A 15,075-nucleotide genomic window follows, 5' to 3' on the forward strand; every position below is an offset into this window, starting at 1 on the left:
ATCTATTAAATCCTTCTCCTAATTGTTAATAGTTCTTCTGAACTGGATGTGACATTGACGGATGTTTTCTCTGATTAGATTATGTCTTTTGAATATTGTCCATTGATTATTTTCATTCTATTTCCAGGCCTAATTGTGTTTATTGTGTGCCTTGCAAACAAAATTTATTCATTTTTAATCTGAACATTTATTTTAGAAAAAAAATATCATCACACTATAACTCAGCCACGGGGATTTTTAGATAAAAGGAAGACGTAGAAACTCAATTGGCCATTTGTCAAGTAAAAGAAAGAAGACGAGGAAATCTCATTTAAGTGAAAGTCGAGCCTCAAATTGGATTTTTAGATTAGCCTATTTGCGTTCATTTTGCCCGATTTTGATTTAATCGAGATAAAAATCAATTTAAGCCATTGGCCTTAAACTGTCCATTGTTAGCTGTCCTTATTCGACCAGGTCGCACTTTATCACAGGTTTTATTTTATACTCCAGAAAGAATTCGTGGACATTTCAACCTGTGACACGTCCACGCCTCGTTGGACCCGATCCGAATCCCATTTTGGTTCAGAACAATTGATTTGCCGTTGAGGTGAAAGCGTACAAAGAACAAAACCACTTTAAAATATTTAATGTCACAAATTGTCCCAACTTCGGAGAATTCCCCTTTAGAATAAATTATATAAGCGTTGAATAAAAAGGAGACGTACTTTTGTGCTTTTAAAATGATTTATCGGGTTGAATTCATCACAGTTGTAATGCTTGGATAATTAAAAATGAGTTATCCAGGCGTTTACAGCCGGACAATAAAGTTAATTTACTTTCACAATATAACAAAAACATAAATAAACATCGGCTTCAATCTAAATATATTATAGTGTATTAATACTACAATATCAAAAATCAAATAGTCACTACCTCATTCAGGATATATAATGAATGAATAAAAAAATACTTTATTAAACAAGCAAATTAAAATAATCTTGCACAACATAGCTAGGTGTTACAAAGCACATTACGGCAAAGGATTACAACCGTGTGCCGGAGGTAGGACTATTTTCAGGATGTACAATCACCGGTTAATTTCATTACGACTGATGTAAAAAAATAAGTTACAATAGAAGTAAAAAGAAAGTAGTAGGAAGTGAAAAAAATGATAATAGTTAATCAACCGTAATATTCGTTTTCAACGAGGATGTATACTACTCACGCGAGCACATACACACACGGGAGAGAGAGAAAGAGAGAGAGAGTGAGAAAGAGAAAGAGAGTGAGAGAGAGAGTGAGAGAGAAAGGGAATGAGAGGGTGAGAGAGAGGGAGAGAGAGAGGGGGAGAAAGAGAGGGAAAGAGAGAAAGAGAGAGAGGGAGAGAGAGAGAAAGAGAGAGGGGGANCAGACAGACAGACAGACAGACAGATAGAGACAGAGACAGAGAGAGCACAGCATACCCTTCTGATGTGAGAAAAAGTTGACTCATCATTCATTTAAGAAACAGTACACCATTGTATTTATTGTTATCAAATAAGCATTGTGTTTAATCTTCTTGTTTATTTAAAATCCTTTTATTTATTGTTATTGATGATATCATGCCATTCCCGAATCTTTTATTCAATTCTTAGACAATAGAGATAAACAGAGACTTAAGATCGTTCAATTTTTCATTAATTTTTCGCACAGTTTAATCTATATTCTGAAAAAGAAAACCCTATAAATTATTCTGTAGATGGCATTTAATTGGTGGGCCTGTACTTTTTGTACGTTTTTACTAGCGTCTACAACGACCTGATACATATAATCCTCACAAGAATATCGCACAGTAAATATTCAATCTAAAAAAATATATTACTGTATTTATATTATATTTTTACTTCTTTCAATTAATTGTCCTTTTTATGTAAGGTTTTGGCCGTGATGAAAAAGTTATTGTCACGAGCGGGATTCGAACCCACCATCTTCAGTTCAATACTTCACGTGAAGTCACGATAGCTCAAGTGGTAGAGCAGCGGCGTATTGAGCCGAAGGTCGTTGCTTCGAATCCCGCTCGTGACACTAACTTTTTCATCTCGACTAAGACCTTAAAAAAGAATAATTAATTGAAATAAGTAATTTGGTCAATCCACTAAACATAAATGGATTAATTTTTATTTTTACCGTATATATATTGAAAAATAATCTGAAATATATTCTTTAATTTGATTAATCATCTGCTATCGTAAATGATCTGGGTTGTTTGTTACGCTTATCTCGTTTTATAAGTCATTTGTTAATTTATTATTTGACCTTCGATCCGAATCATTATAAAAATAATTGAAAATGATTTTACCGTTAATTGCGTTGTTTAGATATTGAATTATCGTATATTTCACTCGGATTTCAGCGGAACTGGGTAAAAGCCTGTCTACTTTTACTTTTTCGCCAGGAACAGGATATTTATTATGTACATAAAGTAGTTTCCTACAGTGTTTCCTTCTTCCCCTTTAGCTCATCCGAGACGGATCTTTCGTTTCCTTGCGTTTTTAAACAAAAAAGTAGAAGAACGCTTTTGAATATAGCTTTCATATAATTAAGGCCTGTTTTTAATAATTTATCGATGTTCGACGAACGTGGATCGAAAACTATAAAATTTATTCACTAATTTCGTGGTCCGCTTGACCAATTTATACATGACAATTAATTAAGGATTTTAGTTGAGATGAAAAAAAGTTAATGGCACGAGAGGGATTCGAAGGAGGGAAACCCATAAGGTGGGGTTGAGATGGAGAGTTGATGTCCGAGTGGATCGAGGTCACTATAGCTCAGGTGGTAGAGCAGCGGCGTATCTAGCCGAAGGTCGTGGGTTCGAATCCCTCTCGTGCCATTAACTTTTTTTCATCTCAACTAAAATCCTTAATTAATTGTCATATAAAATTTATGTTCATACTTTTTCACGTTTTTTCCCGAGATTATCAACAGATAGGTCATTTTAGTCTCAACAGAATCAGTTGCTAGATTTTAAACTTGATATTCCTCCATCACCCTCACACATATATTAATCTACTTGTGAGTAGATGAGGTACTCAATATTACACCATTCACGCTAATAAATACACAAAGAAATCCAAGAAGTTATTTAGACTATTACTAGTACTATAGTAAGCAGCCTTGTTTTGTCCAAGAATTGGAACAGTGGAACAAACAGTCGCTGCCTTGCCCATGCACAATTCTCATACTGGGTGGCATACCTATACGCTCTCTATATGGAACCAAGTAACTTCTGCACTTTTAAAATTATATTTCTTTGATCTATTGTACAGTAGTGTTTTGGTATATGGTCCACTGCCAGATTATTTATATTTAGTCGGAATGGTAGGGCTAATCAGTCAAAACACCTTTGAAGACTTATGAGTTAGACACTTGAAGTTTTCTATTGTTAGTTTTGCTTATAAGGAATCTAGGTGTCTGATTTTATTTATTGAGCGCAAGCTCTTTTTTTTTCTTTTGTCAGATTTTGTCTGGAGTTTGCACAAATCGTTGATATAAATATTAAACAAGGTCAGCCTCAATACCGACCCTTGGGGGACCTCCAGTTCTTATGATTCTTAGTGATGGTTTGTTTTCGTATATTTGAACAGAAACTTTCTATACTGACAGGCAAAGATTCCACTTGTAATATAACTTGATTTGTATATATTTTTATTTGTTAATTAAAGTTTCATGTTTTTTAACGTTTAATAATTGAGTATTTGTATAAAAGAGAAAAAAAATGTAAATTGCAAAGAAAAATTAAAAAAAGACGGCCAGATAAAATTTGTTTTAATTAGCTTTTTAATTAACTTTTCAATATCGCGTTAATTACAACTCGAAGACGCCTCGGCATATTTTCTGCCAGTCTGGAAATGCCTCTTTGCTGGAGGTTAGCCCATTCTTCACGAAGAGTCCTTTCAAGATCGTGGAGGGTATCAGGAAGTGATGGACGTGCTCTTATTCGTCTTTTGAGGTTATCCCATAAATATTCGATGGGGGTTCATGTCTGGCTAGGCTAAGACCCTGATTTTATGCTGTTGAAGGTACGTTTGTACTATACGAGCGACATAGGATTCTCGCTGATTTCATCGAGGATATTCAACGCATGATGTTCCAAAATTTCATCCGCATAGCAAGTGGTCATCAAAGACCCTCCGTGAACAACAGCCAACTCTGTGCGACTCTCCATTGAAATTCCCGCCCACACTACCACTGAGCTACGTTGAAAAGGCTCTGGGAAAATTACAGTCTTCGTATCATTCATTTCGCCTTCTCCACCCTCTTCCATATGGAGATCGTAGACCAAATCTACACTCACCTGCAAAAAGTACAGCAGTCCAATCGGCCAAATACCAATGGCTGTCTCGAACAAATGCGAGCCGCGCAACTATGTGTGTACTGGTCCTCCTAAAAGCCATCATACATACTGATTCAATCTTCTTCGAGCAGTGCGTCCGGAAATTTGGACACCTCGAACTTCCTGGAGCTGATGAATCGCTTGAACAACATGCCGGTTTCGCATTTGCGTCATTCTCAAAGTCAAAAAACGATCATCATATGTTTCTGTTACCCTAGATCGTCCTGAACCGGGCCTTCTATGGTAGGACCCAGTTTCTCGAAAACGTCTAACGGCGTCTCGCAGTGTTTCGTAGGTAACTCTGACGGCAATAGCCGCACCCCTGATGGTACGTCCATCATCAATAAGTGCCACACCGCGCACCCCATCTTCAGCACAAAGTGGCATTTTTAAGTTTAAAAATTGAAATTAAGAAAACAAAGATGAAAACTAAACAGTTTATTGCTTCAGAATTCAGGTGAGACTGAATAAACATTTTAAATTCCGTAAAAAGTAAAATCGAAAAATCCTTTATCCTTATTCTGGATTAAGGATTAAGTGTGTTTACCTCTAATTGATATTCACAATTTAAAACAGCATAAACAAATATTTATTTGTAAAAAAAATGAGACAAATTAAGAATAGGTTTCGTGTACAGAGAAAAAAAATAAATTGGGTGGAATATTTTCGTTGTAAGTTTATTCGATAAATAATATAAATAATTGCTTATTAAATTAATTAAATATTTAAGTAATTTGTAATATGTTAATTTAAAAATTAGCCCTTGGTGCCTATAAGCACTCTGGGCAACTGGTAGATTATTACAATTAAAACGTTCATTACAGAAAGGAAAATTACAACATTGTACTGTGAAAAGGGATATGGTATTTTTTATAAATTATGTTATGATTGGTGTAATTTTTTTTTAAAGATCGGGATTATCTCTAGATTGCATTATTAATGGTAGAAATTAATTTAAGGTAGAGACAGAAAATTGAGGCTCCAGTTGCAGTAATGGTAGATTCTATATGAGATTAAAACTTGGTTTTGCGAATTTGGTCCGTTTGTTTGATGTTGGAAACGTCCAAGCTGCAGGTACATCCTCCCAGGTATGGGGAACGAACAAGGTCGAGAAATTTTTACCCATGTGTATAAAAATCAAGCACCTAAGCACGGCGCAACCCCGAAACGGAATCAAAGGGTCAGGGTCAACGGCCGGCCCATTCATTAAAGCAGTTTCACCCGGTGGTCATCAGTCGCGGCAGTTCAGCACTTAAACAGTCGACCTTGTGACCACACACAACACACACACACACACACACAACAGAGTGCGATAACCCCCTCTCCGGCCGACGGATCGCACACAGCAACCCCAAATGGCCAAACTGGCTCACGCTCAACGGAAAGGGAAACTCCACCCGGCCCCCCACTCTCACTTTCTTCCAGAGTTCCAGCCACAACCCTAAACCCTGTTCGCGTACCGTACCGTAGGCCGTATCGTGAAATACCAGTTTCAAATCCTCTCTAGGACGGCGCTATAGTTAAGTCAAACCCCGGCCATCCCGCGTCCCGTCTACGAGTGGTGAAAGTGTTATTAGAAAAAAATGATAAACGGAACGTTTCGTACGGAGGTATAAGGTAAATCCTAAAATGTCAACTTAATCCTTGACCTTCTTAACCTACTCTCAAAGGTTAATTATCTTGGCTACACAATATCCACAAATTCTTGTTTACATTTCGCCTCCCCCTAAGTAAAGTTTACCCTGTTTCATAATAAAAAATAAAGGATTTTTGTAATTCTAAATAAGATTGGTGAAACGGAAAAAACAATTTATGCTTCATTTACCTAATAAATAACTATCTAAGAGACTGATCTGCATACTATTAAAAAAAACCGTACTAAACTAACAATTATAAATAAATGAGTGAACAAATACGGTTAGGCCGAACCGAAAGGTTAGGCAAAAAAAAAAAATTCTGCTTCTATCATACACATAAACAATACAACCACACGCAACACATCAAACACATAGACAACACATCAAATCTCTGTCTCCTCTCTTTCTCTCTTTCTTTTTTCTTTCTTTCTCTCACTCTCTCTATCTCATCCTTTCTCCTTCTCTCTTTCTTTCCCTTTCTCAATCTCTCTTTACCTTTTTTATCTTACGAAAGTAATGGCTAAGAGTTAAAAATATATACAAGCAACAGAACGTACAAAAATAGCGTCCAAAAATTTGGGTAGTAGACTGAAAAACAAGGGTTAATAAATCATTTAATATACTTTTTTAGGACACAAATTGAAAATATTGAAAATCTTTGATATCTATGCACCCCATCTCTCACCCTTTCACACACACTCTCTCTCTCTCTCTTCCCTTCTCCTTCTCTCACTCTCTTTCTCCTTCTCTTTTTCTTTCCCTTTCTCTATCTCTTTGTACCTTTTTTATCTTACTAAAGTAATGGTAAGAGTTAAAAATATATACAAGCAACAGAACGCACAACAATAGTGTACAAAAATTTGGGTAGTAGACTGAAAAACAAGAGTTAATAAATCATTTAATATACTTTTTTAGGACAAAAATTGAAAATATTGAAAATCTTTGATATCTATGCATCCCATCTCTCACCCTTTCACACACACACTCTCTCTTCCCTTCTCCTTCTCTCACTCTCTTTCTCCTTCTCTCTTTCTTTCCCTTTCTCTATCTCTATGTACCTTTTTTTTACCAATACTTTAAAATATTGAAAATGTTTGTTGTCTACTGCTTTCCCATATCTCACCCTTTCTCAGTCACTCATTCACTCACTCTCTCTCTCTCTCTCTCTCTCTCTCTCTCTCTCTCTCTCTCTCTCTCTCTCTCTCTTTCCGTTTTTTTATCTCTGTGTATCTTTTTTATCTTACGAAAGTAATGGTTATAAAGTGTTAAAAATATATACAATCAACACACCGTACAAAAACAGTATCCACAAATTTTGGTAATAGGCTAAAAAACAAGATTTAATCAATTATTTTTTACGACACAAATTGAAAATATTGAAAATCTTTGGTTTCTATGGCTCTCTCCCCCCTCTCTCTCGGTCTCTTTGTCACTGCACTTTTTTTACGACACAAATTAAAAATATTGAAAGAGTTTTTTGTCTACTGCTTCCCATCTCACAATTTCTCACTCTCTGACTCACTCACTCTCGATCTCTCTCTTTCTTCGCCCTCTATGTCTCTCTCACACTTTCTCTTTCTTCTCTCTCCCTCTCTCCCTCTCTCTATGACTCTCCCTCTCTTTCTCTCTTTCTTTTCTCTCTATGTCTCTCTTTCTCTCTCTCACTCACACACTCACTCACTGTCTCTTTGTCACTACACTTTTTTACGAAACAAATTAAAAATATTGAAAATGTTTGTTGTCTACTGCTTTCCCATATCTCACCCTTTCTCAGTCACTCATTCACTCTTTCTGTCTTTCTTTCCCTTTTTTTAAAATCTCTGTATACCTTTTTTGTCTTATGAAAGTAATGGTTAAAAAATTATAAAAAGTGTTAAAAATATATACAACTACACAACGTACAAAAACAGTATCCACAAATTTTGGTGATGGCTGAAAAACAATAAATTATTTTATACGCTTTTTTAAGACAAAAATTGAAAATATTGAAAATCTTTCGTTTCTACTGCTTCCCCATCTTTCATCCTTTTGCTCCCTATCACACTCTCTCTCTTTCTCTTTCTCTCTCTCTCTCCCTCCCTCTCCCTCTCCCTCTCCCTCTCCATCTCCATCTCCATCTCCCTCTCACTCTTTCTCCCCCTCACTTTCTGTCTCTTTGTCACTACGCTTTTTTACGACACAAATTAAAAATATTGATTGAACGTGTTTGTTGTCTACTGCTTCCCATCTCACAATTTCTCACTCTCTCACTCACTCACTCTCGATCTCTCTCTTTCTTCGCTCTCTATGTCTCTCTCTCTCTCTCTCTCTCTCTCTCTCTATTTCTTTTCTCTCTATGTCTCTCTTTCTCTCTCTCACTCACACACTCACTGTCTCTTTGTCACTACACTTTTTTACGAGACAAATTAAAAATATTGAAAATGTGTGTTGTCTACTGCTTCCCATCTCACAATTTCTCACTCTCTCACTCAATCTTTCTCTTTTTCTTCTCTCTCCGTCCTGTATCTCTCAGTCTCTCTGTATGTTTCTGCCTTTTTGACTGTCTGTCTGTTTCTGCCTTTTTGAAAGGCCTCATTCTACGGCTGTGTTCGTCTTAATTTCTAACAATCTCTAATATTTTTTGTCTCTCTCTATTTATCTATAACCATCATTCTTTCTCTTAAGGAAGTATTGGTGTATTGTGTTAAATATCCACAAACAAGAGAACATAGACAAGCAGTATGTACAACTATCGATATTTAATTTAAAAAAAAGTCGTGTCAACAAATTATTCAATCCAACTGTTTACAACGCGATCCGTTTTCATTCCTAGCAGTATGGAAAATATTGAAAATATTTGATTTATGCTGTTTTCCTACACTATTCCTCTCTCTACATCTCCATCCATCTCCCTGTCTTCCTTTTTCTTTCTCATTTACTCCCACATTCTCACTTTCACTTTTTCTCTATTTGTTTAATCAATCAATCGTCTCTCTATTCTTTACTTGCATTCTGAGAATTTCATATTTAATAATTTTGAATTTTTATCCAGGCAACAATCAAAGGCCTATTATCCTATTTAAAAAGGGTAGAATTTCGCTAACGGTCCTTTTGTACCGATTTTGCACAAGGATCCCACAAAATCGGGAGGCCGATCCGCTGAATTCTGCCGAAGGCACGAAAGACGTATTATCCTTAGAAAAGAGCCGAGTTTAAAAATCCGTGACGAAATCTTTGCCCCATTGTAAACAGGCTCGTCAAAAACGACGGAAATTAACAGGCGTTGACCGGAGGGCTTAACGAAGTTCTCGTGCCGTCGTTCGTGGTAGTTAAACGCACCGTGATCTATAAATAAATTGATTGAAGTGGCAGTCGATTTATAGCTTTTCTGGTTCAAAAATCCGTATAACGCTCCTACAGACAAAAATCACTAAAATGCCTGTGCTTGAGCAATAGCATGTCGAAAAACTCGATGAAGGGGCAATCTCGGTCGACCCACTATACAGAAGGATCTTGATTGATAATAGCACCACGAAACATCATTAACATCATTTAAATAAAAATAAAAATATAAAAATCTACAAACAACAGGTTCAAAACCCACCATATCATTAAAATTATTATCAATACAAATTTGTACATAAATCCGAGAATTTCAAGTCGAACTTCAAATGGTAAATCATGCTAAAAATTGGTTTAAAAATTTATCACTTCCCTTAATAAATGACCTAAGTCAATAATATCGATTGTGACCGGAACATTGGAAAACATTACGTCACTCTAGTGTAAATTTATCGACACGATTTCTTTATCTTTCTTTGTGTTCGAGCCGAATAGACTTTTAAAAAATTCCGACAATCCAGTTAAATGACTGTTAAACCGAATGGTTAATTTACATAGAAGGCATTTTCTTGGATTTCTGGTTCACAATAACAATTCCAAAACGGTCTCCTTTGTTCGACGATCTTCATTGTTTAAATAAAGATCGTTTGCGTCTTTCATCTTCGAGATAATTGTTTTTTATTGCAACAGAATTATTTGTTAAATTATCTAACCATGCGACGGCCTAAATTAATATGAATAGTAAACAAACAAACGTATATTTCTGTTCTCTATATGTCAATAAAGCCTTTTATTAATAATAATAATATGAAAATATAATTTTTATTGTATTTAATGATTAAAACAATTCGAAATAGCAAAATGGTACTATTGTACCGGAGATTTCATATCCTGTATGTCTACATAGATAGATATCCAGCTATCTTCATTTTTATCTAACCTGTTTCTATATGCCTCTATCTTTCTTTCTATCCGTATAACGCTCCTACAGACAAAAATCACTAAAATGCCTGTGCTTGAGCAATAGCATGTCGAATAACACGAAAAACTCGATGAAGGGGCAATCTCGGTCGACCCACTATACAGAAGGATCTTGATTGATAATAGCACCACGAAACATCATTAACATCATTTAAATTTAAAAAAAAATCTATTTTTTCACTTTATTTTCTCTCTCTCCCTCTCTCTCTCTCTTTCTCTATCTCACTTTTTCTCTTTCTCTCTTTATTTTCTGTGTCTTTTTATCTTATCTACCTATCTCTCTGTCTGTCTGTCGGTTATTCTGTTTCTTATACTCTGTCTGGCCTCTCTTTCTTTCGTTCTCTTCCTATACCTGTTTGTCCCTGTAAAGAGAGAGACTCTTTCTGCCTGTCTGTCGGTTGTTCTGTTTCTTATTCTCGCTCCCTCAAACTATCTTTCTATTAGTAATGTATGTCTGTATCTCACTCATTCTCTCTTTATTTTCTGTGGCTCTCTATCTTATTTGCCTGTTTGTCCCTGTAACTCTCTCTTTCTGCCTGTCTGTCGGTTGTTCTGTTTCTTATTCTCCCTCCCTCTCACTCTCTCACTCTCTCTCTCTCTCTCTCTCTCTCTCCCTCTCCCTCCCTCTCTCTCTCTCTGACTATATTTTTCAATCTATTAGTAATGTCTGTCTGTCTGTATCTCACTCATTCTCTCTTTATTTTCTGTGGCTCTCTATCTTATTTGCCTGTTTGTCCCTGAAACTCTCTCTTTCTGCCGGTTGTTCTGTTTCTTATTCTCCCTCCCTCTCACTCTCTCTCTCTCTCTCTCTCTCTCTCTCTCTTTCTTTCTCTCTCTCTCTCTCTGACTATATTTTTCAATCTATTAGTAATGTATGTCTGTATCTCACTCATTCTCTCTTTATTTTCTGTGGCTCTCTATCTTATTTGCCTGTTTGTCCCTGTAACTCTCTCTCTTTCTGCCTGTCTGTCGGTTGTTTGTTTCTTATTCTGTGTGTTTGTGTGTGTCTCTCTCTCTCTATCTCTCCCACTCTATCTCTCTTTCTTTCTCTTCCTATATTTTTCAAGCTACCAATAATATCTATCTGTCTCTGTCTCTCTCTCTCTCTCTCTCTCTCTCTCTCTCTCTCTCTCTCTCTCTTTCTCACTCTCTTTCTGTTTTTCTTGACAGGATTATCTTCATAAACACTCGATCTCTTACTTCTTGTTTTCAATCGCATCGCGTTTAGCCCTTTCATACGCGTTTCGGTATTTCGTTTACAGTAAGAACACACGAAATGACATATAAGCGGGGGAAACGCACAGACTAATAGCAGAGTAAATAGGCGAGAATGAGCAGACCAGCATGGTCGATTAAGCTGGCGTTATAGTTTTTTTTATCGCTAATGATTATACCATCATTCTATGTATGATTCAGATAGATTCAGATATTAAGACAAACCAAATACTTTAAACAGAAACGAACAATTTTTTTAAATCGCAAAATATTTATTATTAGCTAATAGCTAATATTGGCTTTATTATTAGCCAGACCAGGTTCAACCAAAATTTGTTGCATTTTTGTACTCTATCTTCTTTTCTTTACCTGAGACTACTTGAAAGTTTTTTCTTTGTATTAGAGGAATATGAAATCGAAGTAAAAATGAAGAGAATGCGCTTAAAAATTTTCAATTCAGTGTTCGTAGTTCTCACTCTTTTGTACAAGGCATTTCTGTACACAATTACTGAAGAATTTGAATGTTCAACTCTAGATCTTCTATACAGAGATTTTTAAGTCCCTTCTTTAATTTGAAAAAAAATGTTAGACTATTCTAGGAAGGAAAATGGAAAAATAATGTTTATTATTTTTATATAAAATTTATGGATCGTAGTATAAAACATTGAGAAATTGTTTTAGCTTTTTAAGAGGGAAATTTGGTTTTATCGGCTGGACCAAATTATAAATTTATAGTAAAATGGGCCGACATGATATCGACGTAAATCCAGGATGCCGACGGACAAATAAACATCCACGGGGCTTTGTATCCGATTTTCCTCGGCCTCTCGCCAATCGGTCTCACCGTGGGAAATGCACTTCAAAAAATTCCAAAAAAATTTTTGGAAAAAAAATACATAAAAATAAAATTCAACGACCGGACACGACCCGTGGGAAATTGATACAAAAACGTTTGAAAATTTTACAGGGCGTTCTAGATTCTCGTTGCAAGCCGGTTTTTGCCCAGTTTTACAGTTAATAAACTTTATTAGATTATTAGTTAGTTAGTTAAATCGACTAAATATTCAATAATCATTGGGTCAAAACCTAAGAACGGCTTATAATGAACATTCATAAACAATAAAAAATTCATAAAATTTAACACCAAAATTGATCATTCACGCATCAAATCTATGCAGCATCATGCCGCTAAATTAATAAACTTGAAATTTCAAAAAATAAACGCAATTATTAATTAATTAATCGTTATATAAGGTATTTGTTGAAAGAAAAAAGTCACAGTCACGTCAATTATTATAAGTTCTTTTATTAACGTTGCTTCATTTTGGGTCCATCGGTTCCTGGGAGTAGAACGTCTTTTATTAATGCTGATCTGCGCTGTTCATGTTTTTCCCAATGGTAGAGAGGTGATTCCATGTTTGACTGTCCTGGTTGTGTACCCACCCTGGGAGTCATGGCCTACTCTATGTGGAACCACGGCGACAAAGGGTGGTATAATTGGTTAGTAACCACCTCAATAGTGGTTGAGACTCGAGACCCCGAAACGGCTCACCTCGTGTTTTCTTCCACGGCCCTGTTTCTCAATCCGAATTCCTTCATTCTATCCTGTGACCCCTCCTAACCCTTGGTTACAAGGGGGGTATCCGGGCACAAAATATTGGTGCAGCCCAGAGGGCGTGGCAACCTCTCTATAGCACAAGCCGTCTTATGTCGGCCTCAGGATCGGCAGGGGCGGCGGGTGCCTTAGCAGAGTCACACGATGGCCAGTGCACCAGATCCTGTCTACAAAGACGGGGGAGGGTTGTATGGCCATCTGTACCACGGGGTGACTCAACGTTTCAAAAACCAGCCCAGAGTCACATTGGGATGGACTCGTGGTGGCTTGTTGTGACGCCCCTGGCGGTAACTTAGACAGAGGCTGTCTTCTATCTGGGACCTTTCGTGAAGCTTGCGCATGGTCAATGTATTAAACCTGGTCCTCACGGGAGACGTTGCGACCGGACGACAGCATGTAAGCGTTGAGGACGTCATGATCATGCTACAGTCCCTCGAATGCGTAAGTAAGCGATTGGAAAAGGGTAGTGATATCGGCGGTCTTTGACTCGAGTATGCTTTGCATTGTTGTGCGTATGACCGGCGTGGTACCCTTGGGGAAGCGAAGGATCGGACCACCTAGGCTAGACCTATGGCGTCCCTCGATTACGTGCAGCAGGTGTAGGCTGAGCTCGATAAGAGACCTTTGTCCGTAGACAGTGCTCATCTAGGGGGTGGGTAGCAATCCCACTTTATAATCCGAAACCGCTGTCGGGGCGTTCCCGAAAGTTTCTACGCTGGAGGAGCCTCTACACTCAGAGAGATAGAGTCGCCTTCTCTATCTAGGGAGTACGCGAGGGGGGGGACGGGCTGATGTATTTCGGCCCGTTAGCCCCTTGCGTGCGGCGTACGACCTGACGCACAATGCAGGCCCGACCATTCGGAGTGGACAAGCGGAGAGCGTGGCTACTGACCCTTAGGGGCCGGGACACCAATACACCAATGTTGCGGCGGTAACACTTTTCCGTCGTATGCGGAGGTGCGTCAGCTCTTATCTTGAGAATCAAAACGTCCGATAAGGCCGTATAGGCTAGGTGCGGACGTTAAAGATCCTCTTGTCTTGTTGACGATGAGTAATCGGGAACCCAAGGTCCTGGTTATGTGTGGTGATTGTGACCGTTAGTCGTTGATTATTCGGAAATGGATGCGGTCTGGTGTTATGTAGGTTTCAGAAAAACATTTTCTGTATAGTGCCAACGTTTCGATCTTTATTGAGATCATCTTCAGGTTGTTGTGTGTTCGTTTTCTGCGTAATTGTGCCATTCTTGTGTGTCGTGTTGAGAGTGGTACTTGGGTGTCCTGGTTATTGCAGAGACACGCTGGGCTGTCTATAATTCCAAGTCCGTGCTAAATATTCTAGGTTGCAGTCATGTCTGGGGAATGGAGGTATTCGATTAGTTCAACTTAATCTCGTGAGCCAATCGGGACCAAAATTGGTCAAAATATGTAGAAATACTTTCTGAAAATAACGAAATATCAAAAATCACCAAAAACTTCGACAAAGTATGTATTTTTACCGGTTTTTCGAGTTTCACCTACCTCGTATGACCTGGGTCAGTTTAAAATCATTCATCTAAGTTAGGTGCAATAAGCTGTTAATCGTTGGAAAGAAGAGTTTAGTTTGTCTTCCTTTTTGCGTATTTTTTCAGTTTTCCTTCCATTTTTCTTCGATGATGATTTTCTGTAATGCTGATTTGAAAAGGAGTTTCGGACTAAACGTTGCTTCCTTTGCTAGTTATCGACTTCTTCATTCTTTTCTCCCCCACTTGTGCTTTGATCCACATCAGGTTTACTTTCCATCCTCTATCATTCAGGAACCTAAGAGATTTCCTTACCTTTTCATCTATCTCTGGCAAAAAGGAGGGAAAATTCGAAAGGTAGGTTGAGATGGGAAGTTGGTGTCCGAATGGATCGAGATCACTATAGCTCAAGTGGTAGAGCAGCAGCGTATTTAGTCGAAGGTCGTTGGTTCGA

At 37.4% G+C, this 15,075-nt stretch overlaps 1 protein-coding gene across 2 annotated transcripts in view; it reads left to right on the forward strand.

The window, feature by feature from the left end:
* Positions 1-15,075, forward strand: part of LOC106661115 (disheveled-associated activator of morphogenesis 1) — a 62,974-nt gene that overhangs the window by 4,618 nt on the left and 43,281 nt on the right. Inside the window, exon 1 of one of the 2 annotated variants that reach the window (XM_014384316.2) lies at positions 5,792-5,971. The exons of the other annotated variant lie outside the window; for it this stretch is intronic. The gene's annotated coding sequence lies outside the window, so the exon portion shown is untranslated. Of the gene's footprint in view, positions 1-5,791; positions 5,972-15,075 lie in introns of those variants that run through there. 2 annotated transcript variants of the gene reach the window in all.

Source organism: Cimex lectularius, unplaced genomic scaffold (genome assembly GCF_000648675.2).
Source record: "Cimex lectularius strain Harlan isolate CLEC.00 unplaced genomic scaffold, Clec_2.1 scaffold47, whole genome shotgun sequence".
In the NCBI taxonomy this organism is placed as follows: Eukaryota; Metazoa; Arthropoda; class Insecta; order Hemiptera; family Cimicidae; genus Cimex; species Cimex lectularius.